At 38.8% G+C, this 12,425-nt stretch overlaps 1 protein-coding gene across 5 annotated transcripts in view; it reads left to right on the top strand.

Annotated features, from left to right (window-relative positions):
• LOC137194524 (zinc finger protein GLIS1) overlaps positions 1-12,425 on the top strand; it is a 62,211-nt gene that overhangs the window by 15,845 nt on the left and 33,941 nt on the right. The window contains exon 1 of one of the 5 annotated variants that reach the window (XM_067606493.1): positions 43-357. The exons of the other annotated variants lie outside the window; for them this stretch is intronic. The gene's annotated coding sequence lies outside the window, so the exon portion shown is untranslated. Of the gene's footprint in view, positions 1-42; positions 358-12,425 lie in introns of those variants that run through there. 5 annotated transcript variants of the gene reach the window in all.

Raw genomic sequence — 12,425 nt, 5'->3', positions numbered from 1 at the left:
TTGGCTGTTTGGAATCCAAACTCTTGTCGCCTAGCTAGCTAGCTAACGCAGCTAGCTAATAAAGAGACCCGCGGCGGCGCCTGCGATCCCAGGTAACATTACCGTCTTTCAGAGGCTGTATTGTGCTCAGTCTCAAAGCTAGAGTGAAGATACTGGTATCATAAAAACTAGAAGGAAGACACACAGAGTTTGTTGAGTCATTGCGGATACTACAGAAGAGTAACTCTATCCTCACTGTCAAAGCCATCATTAAGGAGTCATCCAGGAAGTATGAGTCCTCAGATGATGAGCAGTAAGTGCAGTCACTTCAAACTGCCAGGAGCTCCCCTTGAAAACAGGAGAAGAAGGGGCACTCAGGTAAGAGAAAGAGGAAGACTAACAGGGTGGTGGAGGATGACGAGGTTGCTGGCCCAAGCAATGCAACAACCTAGTATCCTCCATGACTCTCTTCCGCTCCTTACTCCCCCCTCTAGTCTTCCCCTCCTCCTTCGCCCCCCTACCCCTTTTAATGCACATTTATTCATCCTTGTACATTCCTCACTTCCCCCCCATTGCATTCGCTCCCTACCCGTATTAGCCTCTCTTACCCATCCACCCCTCCCCCCCTCCTTTAAAATGCGTTTTGGTGATCCGAACACAAGTGGACAGCTGAGCTGTTTTGCACTTGTGTCTATCTAGCCTGGGAACCAGATGAATCTGCGAGCTCATGTTTTACAAACTCACATGGATGGCGAGTTTTCAATTCTTTGGGGGCCCAGAAGAATGAAGACTAAATAAATCTACATATTACTATGGACAGTCAGTATCCCTGTGACTGTTTCATTTAACGCCTATTAAACAAATATAACCATGTCCTGTGTATTACACCTGTTACCCTCGCGCAATCTGATATCGCCGCGTTGGTGTTGTTCCTATGACATCATAATTAATGTTGCTCCAGGACCATCAATTGCAACTGACCAATCATGTTGCGGTGATGTCATAGCTTTGCAGCTTGGGGATAAAGACCGGAAAACACAAAAGCATGGCTCTTTGCCCGCTCACATGCATACTGTATGCAGTGGGGAACAGAAGGTAAGCATTCAAAATACTTTCTTTAATAATACAAAAGATCGATCTTTTAATATATGCCTTTCCCCGTGGATGCATGAAGCTCTATCCTTGTAAGTCTTGCATGGTCAGCCTTTGGTAAGACCACCTCATTTATCTTTATTTAACGCCATGTTGCTGCTCCCACTACTGTTTGTTCCAGAGTTTGAGGTGCTGACAGCCGCCATGTGGACACCACTGCGTGACTAACGTGCGTGCACAGTGCATTTCAAACGGCTATCAGCTAACGGAGCCCATAGAGCTAATGGCTAACTGAGCTAACAAATAAAAAGTACATTAATGTTACTGCTTTGGAGTCAATTCTTAATGTAAACATTAATATTTTTGATAATGCACAAGGTTAGAGGGTTCCTTGTACAATTTGCAGCATTATTTCTCTGAGAATCTCTGTCATGTCCAAGCCAAATTGGTATTGTAACTGAAACATCCCTAACCAAATTGATATTGAATCCAATCAGAAATGGAATTGAATTGGGACATGGGGTTGTGGGTTGAATGAGAGAATGAAAATAATTACTGTAAATATAATAAACTGGGCTGTGGATGTGGAACTTGGCTTAAATAAATGATTACCTATGTAGCTAGCAGTATGTGCCCTGGATTAACTTGCATGTTTGTCCTGTTCCATCATATGAAAGTTTGTCCTGGGCCATCATATGAACATTAATCATATTTATTTAAGACATCTGTTTTAAACTTAACAAAATATTTTGTTTTATTACAGAGTTTCCAGAAGACAAAAGTAGAGAGCTTGTGAGACACCAGGGAAGACAGTTGGCCGGATGGTTTTGATGGCGTTTCATGTCTGCTGTCTGACTCTAACTGTACCTACCAAGACTGGCTTTCTCAGCAAAATGTTGTTTTCTTTTCAGTGCAAAGGACACACATGGTGCTGGGTCTTTACAGTTGTTGAAAAACTAATAATGAAGGAGTTTAGAATAAGTATTAATCAGTGATTACATACAAAGCCTGATCTGATGGTGTCTTATCAAAGTACAAGAAGATATGTGATATCAGTACAAACAGTTGCAAACAAGAAGTAAAACATGTAAGACATTTTGAATCTTGAGTGTATTAAATACATTTCGTTCATGTACAGCTGCTGTAATGTGTACATTGATTCAGTTTTGGATTTAAGCACTGTCTTTTAATTTTACTGGAGAATTAGAGGAGATGGTTTATCTTTGTACAGTGAACACATGAAACATGTACAGTTGCTAATAATCATAATCATAAATAATTGTGGTATTGTTTTGTAGGATTTGTCAACAGTCATCAGTGATGTACACAACATGGTCTAATTCTGACAGTAAAAAAACATTCTAAATGTCTTAAGTGGACAGAGTTATAAATACTTGCTAACTTAAAGAAATAGTGTATTAAATTGTGTTTTCCCCCCTTAAAATCAAGTAAGGATGTGTATTGTTTTGAATCATGGGTGGCAATTAAACACAATATATTTGCAGTAAGTACACAAATCATTTATTGTAATTTGTAATTTTCACTGAATTAACTCAGTAATACATTAAGGCACTTTGAAACTGTCTTGTAAAGGAACTGCAGGTTATTAATTTATATTCTAATGTTTCAGTTTGAGATGAGTCCTCTGAACAAAGCACAAAAAACATCCGAACTTACTGTATGTGTGCAGTTCATATACGCTGAATTATTTTAACACTTCACTCTGTCTTAATGACACAAAAATCCAACATGTTATGCTATACGTGTCACTGGAAACTATCCTCCACTATTATGAGTTTAAACACAACAGAGCTTGTAAAAAATTATTGATTTATATGACAAACTGGTCTAAAGTTTTATATAAATGTGGGAAACATTAGGCCAGTTGTATTACACTAAGCTCCTTCTTGTTGATCCCCTGTAGGGAAGTGGAGATGAATTCATTAGAAAATGAGGGATGTTTGGAACACTTGAGGCCTGCTGTTTGATCTATGATATATTTAATAATGCGTGATGTGTCAGTTAAATTTGTTTTCTAAAATGCAACTCATGATCCATTACAAAGGCTTTAAACTTGCAATAACTCTCTTGACGGAATATATGAGTCTGGTGAAGCCCAGAGAAGGTTAAAGTCTGAATTTGGGATCTTTTGCCACATTTAATTTCCAGTAAATTAAATATTGCCCCCCCCTACCCCACCCCAGATGTTGTCACCATAACGGTATGTTACATGACACCCCACCCTAACCCTAACCATCCCCTCCTCATGCCTAAACCTAACTATGTGGGTGTGTCATGTAGTAAAGTGGGAGTGTAGTGTAGATGTTGCGAGTACACAGATAGACCTGCTTCCTGTAGACGTTGACCTTCTGCGCATATGTGGATCGCGTCCTCCAAGCGGACGCCAGAAAGTAGTATAAACACAGCTACTATGTGTCCGTGGTGTCCACAGCGGCTCGGGAGTATACGTGTGGCTTTAGCCTTCTACCAGAACATCACACTGTAATGAATCTCGAAGAATCAGTGTAAGATTGCCGGTATTAGTTGGTCACTTAACATACTGACATTATCAACAACAAAACTAGGTCAAACCCTAGTATATGGTTGGACCATGCGTGTGCAAAATTGTGGCCAATTTGTTACTGGGATAGTCAGTGGTAGCGTCTATAATGTGAATTCCTGGTTATTAAATGGTCATCTGGAGGCTGCGGTGGAAATTATAAATGAAACTTTTGACAGCATTGGGTGCAAATTCAGGAGGTTCATCCCCACCCAGTTACTGCCGTTACAGAAGCGCACCCACACTAAACTGATATAACAGCCTACATGAGTCTCATGTTTTACCTGCAAGACTCATATTGTAATGCTGTTTTTCATCATTTGTAATGTGAAAACATCAAAAGGAATAAAAAGTTTGCATCCTGGTGTTTAGTTCAGTTATAAAATCTAACTGCTGACAGCACTGCCAGCCGGAGAGTTGATCACACTGGCGGCAGAAACGCTTGTATGTGTCTGTTATAACAGAGTTTATCCGACTTCCCTGCATTTAACACCGGAGCTGAGAGCTCGGAGCAGGAAACACCGTCGCTCTGAGTCACGCTGTCCTCTGTTTCCATCACAGTTATGTGTTTAGGTCATTTAGAGACAAGGCTGTAAAAGTTTGCAGCCTGTCATGTTGTCATGCATATCCAGGGGGGCAATAACAGTAAATTCGAGTAAAATACAGACTTTGCATATCCCATGCGAATGCGCCGCACGAAACACAGACGTGGGGGGGGGGGATGGGGTAAATTCTAAATCACATGAGGTCCCCAGGTAATACTAGTCCCATGAGAATAGGGCTATGAGTGGAAGAGCTATAAACGCCCCCTGATGATGTAAATAGAAAACCGCTCACGCTTATTCATTTTGAAAGAGCAACGGGCAAAGGGGAAACTCCAGTAGTCAGCTGGCCGACCAATGATGAAACTTCATCACTCACTCAGTCATGAACAACCGCATGTGTAAGGCTGACCCCACTGTTGTGGTTCAGCCAGAAACATCTGTCACCTGAATGAGTAATCCTATAAGTATGTAGTAAGTAATCACACTTGGTGACGTTGCATTCAGGATTATGCAAAACAAAGAGTTTTGGAAACAACATTAAGCCTTACAACCAATCAAAGGGGGAAGATTATATTCACCATTTAAAATTCTTCAAATTAAAAAAAAAAACAGGACATTCCCTTTGTCACTATCTATAATAAACCTATAATGAAGGTATAATAAACTGCTGGATGTAGAACATAATGTATTTTCACAAGGTTTTTCAAACCAAATACCACCCAAAATTTGTTTGGAAAGACACGTTTGAGTCAGTCAGTGCCCACCACAATAGACTCAGTCCATCGCAGAAGAGTTTTAACAGACGTCTTGTGAAGCTGCTCCTATTTCAAGACGCTGGCAGGCCTGGGAGTCCAACTTGAGTCCATAGGCGCTGCTGCTGCTGCTGGCCCTGCTGTATCTGGTTCACGGGCTCTGCTCACACTGTCTTGTGGTTTGGACCGAGCCACTGTCATTTCACTGGAATTTCCTGCCATCTGCTCTCAGTCAAAGTTTCTCACAGATCCACACCTGCTTGTAAATGTCTGAGTCTGCCAGGAGGACAGGATGGATAGGTGGAGATAGGTGATGCACTGATGGAGAAGAGGGAGAGATCCCCTCCCACTTTTTGGCTCACGTTTAGAAGTAATGAAAAGAAAACGTACTTTTTTGTAAAGGAAATGTGATTTTGGTGGAGGACAGCACTTTTGCCGACATGGAGACAAAACGATGAGATAGCGTATTTTAACACCGGCCTAAAAAAATATCTGAAACATATTTCCATTTCCTGCACTCATAAGTAATTTCCTGCACTTACAATCTCATAGTTATGTTTACTGTATACCAGTAGTAGAGTAGATATTTATACTGCAGTAAAAGCAGCAGTACGAAGCTGTAAAACATAAAGAAGTCTTGCTTAAATAAAGCATAAGTTAGCAAAATGTACTTTAAGTCTTAAAGTGTGTTTTGCTTTTTGTTGCTACAGTTGGATGTTTGTGCTTCACTGGGCAGAACAATATATGTGCAGAGTTTGACACTAGAAGGCTGTTTTCATATTCATCTGCTGAAAGTGGAAAGTTTTTCTGTGCTCACCTTAAATCTGAGTTCAAGGCGTCTACCTACGAGCATGATTTGTGACATCACAACTAGTTTGGAAGCCAGTCATGGTCTAATATGCAGCTTTCACAAGTGTGATGTGGAAACTTAGCCTCCAGTACAAATACACTGAGAATTACACATTAGTACATATCGCCCTTTCAAGTTGAAGGGTAGGAGTCATTTTTTCCATTGAGCGAATAAAATGGATTATGTTGATAAGAAGGGCAGTGGTGGGAAGGTTCCTCTTGAGCCAGCATTTTGTAATTGTTTTTTTTACTTGCAGCCATAAAAATCTTCAAAAGATATGTGTCACTTTCACTGAGACCTTTGGGAATATTTCCAAAGTACAAAAAAGTGAAAGAGAAATCAGATTTCAAGTCCAGAATCTCTGAAACTAAATGACCCACTTCCATCCAAAAAGGCTGAACAGATGAACAGAGCCAAAAATATGTGCATTGTCCACTGAAACTGATCCACACTCCCAGCAGGGGTGCTGAGACCCACTTAATTTGGATTTCTGCTCGGGGGTAATAAAGAAAAGGATCAGGTTCTTTCAGCAGAAATCTGTCCAAAACAAGGCATTAGTGGAAGTTGACTGAGTTCCCATACTTGAAGCCACACTTCCTCTGATATTACTATATTAGATAGCAATTAAACTTTTGAAATATTGCATATTCATAGAATTTTTTAATGGGAGAGAAGGAGTAGATGTAATGTTTTAGAATTTCTAATAAGGTAATTTAACTTTTTTTTTTTGTGGAAAAACCACATCAGACACAAAGTATTATTCAAAGAAGTTTTTTATATGTCTCAAAACATGTCTGGAGAGGATCTTTAAATATCAAAAGTAAAATTAGAATTTTAAAAGTATGTGGGAAAAATGGCCCTTGTGCTTGTTTTATTATTAGCATTTCAGCATTTTACTGTTGTAGTTGGTTGGTTAGTTTTACACACTTTTGTGTAGTTTAATCTATAACAATGCATCATATTCTATAAGATCATGTTATGTTTTGTATATAAAGTCTTAATCAGCAACATATTGTATAGCTACAGCTGTTAAATATAATAGAGTAAAAACAATAGTAGCATAAAATGGAAATCGTCAAGTATAATACAAGTACCTCAAAATTGTATTTCAGTACAGTACAGTACCTGAGTAAATGTACTTAGCTGCTTTCCGCTATTGCTGTATATAGTATGTGTTTTGTCCTCTCTGTTTCTGTATGTGTGTTTGAGTACTTTCACACTAAAACAGTGAAGAGTTACTTGATAACAGCTCGTAACTAGTTTATAGAAAATTGTAAATGCTCATTTTGATATACAGATATGTGAAATATATAAGAAAGACTAAAAATAAACACTGAGAAAAACCCCCTCTGCTGTTAACTTGGAGATACAATAGATTACACTTTTCTAAAAGCACTATTCAGAGTAACTGTCTCACTATAGAGGACGAGCCCTCAGAGGATCATTGTGTATAAAGTTAACAGCAATTCAATCCTCTTCTGAAGATGACAGGCCTGAATTCTGATCCAATAACACATCCTTATTTTGTGCAACGTGACACTGTGTTATTCACCTGCTCCCGCTGAGTTTACTTTTACCCAAACTGCCTCTCAAAATCTGGAAAGTGCCAAAGAATTTTTCTGGCTACAGTCACACAACAAAGCCGCCTACACGATTGTGGCATTGGGAGTGCAACACAGCGATGATACAAATGATCAAATATATCACAATAGCCGAGGGGATTTTAGCAGCACGGACAGTGTGAGAGTCTCACAAAGTCTTCTTCCCAGTGTAGCTTCGTTGATCACATCTACGACTTGAAGTGAAACAGGGCACTGCATTGAAACTCTAAGGGGTTTCCAAAATGCAGTCTACTTTTACTTAAGGGGGACATATTATACATTTTTGTCATTTACATACTGTTATGATGTTGGATATCTATGTTAAACATAGTCGAAGTTCAAAATCTTGAGGTGAATGTATGTAAAATGCTCTCCGTAAGACAAAAGCCCAGGTTTCAGCCTGCTCTGAATCCATCATTTGAAATGGTTTCTTTAAATTTCGCATGTAAATATGCATCCATTCAGTAATCTTTGTTGCTGAGATTGTTCGGGAAATACTTGCATATTTATATATAACATAAATGACATAATATGTCAATGTTGTGTTTACAGCTTGTCAAAAAAATTCATGCAGATTTATTTTCACAAATTAGTCAAGGATCTGGTCATAAAGAAAAAATGAATGAAAGCTGGCAAGCTAGTTATCTCACTAATTAAAAGCCACATTTAAGAACACTCAGGGCTCTGCTGCTCAGCCTTGCAGCCAATTTTTCCCAGTGGTCACTCGCGGTATTGCAGCGGAAAAACCCCCTACGGCCCAAAAAGGATTTTCCCCATAGACCACCGTTGTAAAAGAAATGTCTGTAAAACTGTTGACAGGACGCCTTGAACTGCAAACAATGTCAATACATTTGTAAAACTTTCCACAGCTGAGAAAAGCTATTTAAAAATCTGTGATGTCACAATGTAAAGTCTATGGACTGAGCGGGAACTTGTGGGCGGAGCCAGCGGGGGGAAACACTACTGGGCAGTGTATTCAGTGGGCCGCACAACACGTAAGCAAACATGGAAGGTAGAAACCTTTTTTTGGCGTATATATCAGCTGAGAAATTCTTACTGGACTGAATGGCTGCCATTTTTAGTCTGGTATCCAGCTCTTGTTATAATACATCCATGGTAAAACCTCAACACAAAACTGGAAAGATTCTTAAGGGACAGTTATGACCTGAAAGCCCAGGGTTTACCATGGTAGCACTAGCGATTGTAGCTATTGCTACACTTGTACACTGCTAGCTTATAGACTATAAGAGCAATTATTACATTAGCAGCTTCTAGATCACCCTTAACTGTGGGTTTGACTCAAAGTTAGTTTATATGTTTACATTGTTTGAAAAAAAGGAATTGTTTCAATGGTTATTATCTCTCTTCAAAACCTTCACAACTTAAGCGAATCCTCTGATAACAATCATTTAATTTAAATTATTTGAATTTGATGTAGTTTTGCTGTTGGTGTGATCAACCCCTAAAAAAACACTGATCATATACAGTCGAAACTAAGGGAGTAAATGTGTACTATACAGTACATGATAAAATATGCTAAAAGCTGAAAACAACTGAGAATGACTGAGGTTGTTTTAACTGTGCAAATGCGTCAGTGATCTCATGTTCTGGAAAATAAACCGTGCATCACTCACTTCCCTTTTAGCAACTTTCCAGGTGAGAGCTGGTCTGAATGAGTGCATTCTTCACATTCACACATATCTGTCTTAGACTGTTAAAGTTACATATATGTGAATGGGCAGGTTTCTGCTCTGAGTTTGGAAGTTGAATCAGTGATCTTGGTAACCTTGGGTGTAGAGCATGGAAGTATCTTCCTTACAAACATGGTTTAAATAAACATGTTGGCTGAACTATTAATCTCCTTTTGAAAAGACTATCCAGGATAATTATTGTTCCCAGAGAGCTCCATAATGAAAAAGTTTATCAGTGCAGGACTGATACTGATCACCTTTTACACCTGTCTTACATTTAAGTTAGGTTTGGATTAGAGTTTGATTGCTGTAGTATTGATAAACTTTGGCATTAAGGTTATTGGCCATGTAAGAAAACTCTGCTCGATCTCTATTTTTGACTGATTGCTCAAATGAAACTTCTTGTAGTGCTTCACCTCAGACACAGTTGTGCTTTTTTGTGCTTTGGCTTCATCTCAGCCTCTTCCAGCTGGAATATCAATATAACCAGATAGGGAAGAATAATCACCTCCTCCGTTGAGGTCTTGTAGTGAAGTTTTGCATTGCACACTTAATTTCCAAGTTCTCATTAGTGGTTTTGTCACCTGGATAGGCCTCTTTGAGCAGACATGACTTAGTGGCATTGGCATCACCAGTGAATTTTGTCACTGTACTTGAGCAGCTTCAGTGTCCTTCACATAATTAAACTGATCACTCACTTGGATATTGCAGGGATTTCTACTTGGTATGTCTGGAAAAAATGTCAAAAGCGCCCTTTTGGCTGGCACAATGAGCCTTCAGGTTCAGAAACTAGGTGGCAGCTTCCAACCATGTCGCCCTCCTGGAGCAAGTTGTACCAGCTGTTTGTTAGTTCAAACTTAGCCTGTCACAAAAAAGTTTACACAATGGAGATTTATACATACAAGATTGAAACCGGTTGCACCACACAAACTTGCTCTTACGTAGAGATGAGTTGTTACTAAATATTTACACCTACTAACTGCCAGGTGAAACCATCTGATAAAACTAATGTCTAACTAACTAACTAACTAATTAGCTTGCTAATATCTGGCCCGTTCACTAGTCATTGGCAAATTACAATACAATACCATGACTGTACTTAAAAAAAATGTGTTTTGAGGTATTAAAAATCTTCTGTTGTAAGGATGAATGTCTATATTTTGCAGATTTTTTACTATCCATTAAAAGATTTTAAAAATGCTAAATTTAGACCTTAAATGTGTTAAATTACAAGGTTTAGGATAGTCTACTGTATGAACAATCAAACTAAAATACAAATATGTACATGTTTAACTGTAGACCTTTAACGACAGTATGAAAAACTATTTTTGTGAGTCCTTAAATCAGTCCTCTGCAACAACTGATTCACACGAATTACTTAGTAAATTATGGTATCGTTAACCTCTAATCAGATGTATCAGTGACAGTCTGCGTCTTTGTGCAGCTCTGCAGTTTTCAGTGTCAGCTCAGCAGCTTCAGGTCGGGCCTCTTCCCTTAGTATAAATAAATGTTTCAGGAGGTTCCACCTCATGATCCTCTTGTTTAAGTTTCTCACTTGAAACTGTCTGACAGGTTGTGTTGCTTTGAAATATTTATAGTGGACTTGGTCAAAGACAGAACAAAAACAGAACATTTTGCTCAGTTGTGCATATTCATCACTTAATACAAAGTACATCATGTCTTTGGAGGAACAAACTCTTCTGCGTGTTCAGACCTTACGTTGGCCCCCAGTCCAGCTGTTTATCTCACAGCAGGCAGGACTGTGCTCCTTAGCAATATGCATGATCTGAGGAGGTGACATGTATATTTTGTGTTTATTATTTTCTTGACAGTGAGAAAATGTGTCCTCTGAGACATCTGTCTTGCTGTTAAAACAAACTGAAAATACATTTATTTAACAAGCAGCGAGCCTACAGTTTGGAGGTATTTACCGACCATCAACAGCAACTCTGTCTCCTACAAATTACGCTCATATACAACCAAACTGTAACTGCAAATATGCTTTGCTAGAAACGTAATGCTGACTGAATTATGTTTTCTTTCGACCTAAAGAGAAAATGGTGTTAATTAATGTATTTGGCAACTTGCAAAAATGTTGATACTGAACATACGAGTGAAATGTGCAAAGACAATGTACCTAGTTGTTTTTTTTCTTCTTCTTGCACAACAATATCTGCAAGTAGAAACTACAGCAACATTAAACTTTTTATGGTTGTAATTAGGCACCGGCAGCACTTAGGGGAATATGGTTTAATATAGAGAAAAGTGCAATGAGTTGAAGCACATGTTTATTAACATTTAAGCAAAACAACAATCTTTCACCAACCTAAACCAAAGTGCTTTTGTTGCCTAAACATAACCTGACATGGGACCCAGGATGCAAACCTGGGTCTCTGGTGCCAGAGTCCTGTGTCTTGTATGCCCGTCATTCGCCCCGACGTCCTCCCTGCAACTCCAGAGTGATATATAAAAGTAGCACTTAAATCATTTAAAAAAACATTTCCTTTCAACATAATCCAGGCAACTTTTACATTTGCCAGTTTTAGTCATATATGAACGTAATTTCTAGAGACAGGGTTGTCAACAGCTAGTCTAACATTAGCCCCGGTGACTGCATAAAGTTGAATCCTTTCAGTGAAGCTGCATCGGTCTCTAACCCAGCCTCACGAAATTTAATCTATAGATTCGTGTACGTGGACACGAATTTCCCATTTTTTTCATGACACTCAGCACAACTTTTAAACCTTAGTTTATTTCATTATTATTAATATTAACTTACTTTTGTCTATTTTTGTCTATTTTGCGTTTTTTGGGAGCAAATGCCGAGACACATTTTGCGTATGCTTGCAGTAGCTAATAAAACAGATTCTGATTCTGATTGAATTGGCTACGTCATGCTGACATAAAATCCCAAAACCAAGAATCATAAATATACAATACTAAACTAAACCACCACTGTAATGTAATTATTGAATTTAAAATTGCAATCCCTTACACTGCTGAAAAAGTAACCCCATCACTGTAATGCGTTACTTGCCAACACTGTTTGTGACTGAGCTAGCCCATATTTGACCTCGGCACTTCGTACACTTGGTGACTCAGTCCACAGCACAAACCTCATGGGGAAAATACAATTATCCGGTTTTTGTGATGGCACAGGTGTTTACAGTCTGCCCAGGATGAGAACATGTTTTCCCAGGGCAAAACCAATGTATAAATTGGATGTAGTGTATAGCGTAGTATGGAGAAGAAGAGAACAGTGGGTCCATATTTGTAGTTCTGTTTCTAAAAAGTGTTGGAAAGTTTGTAGAAATGCTGGATTTAAATGTTGGTTTCGTCCCGGGCAAAGATGCTC

The sequence above is a fragment of the Thunnus thynnus genome, chromosome 12 (genome assembly GCF_963924715.1).
Source record: "Thunnus thynnus chromosome 12, fThuThy2.1, whole genome shotgun sequence".
Taxonomy (NCBI): Eukaryota; Metazoa; Chordata; class Actinopteri; order Scombriformes; family Scombridae; genus Thunnus; species Thunnus thynnus.
Note: the sequence above shows the minus strand (reverse complement) of the source record. Positions and strands in the feature narration are given on the sequence as shown.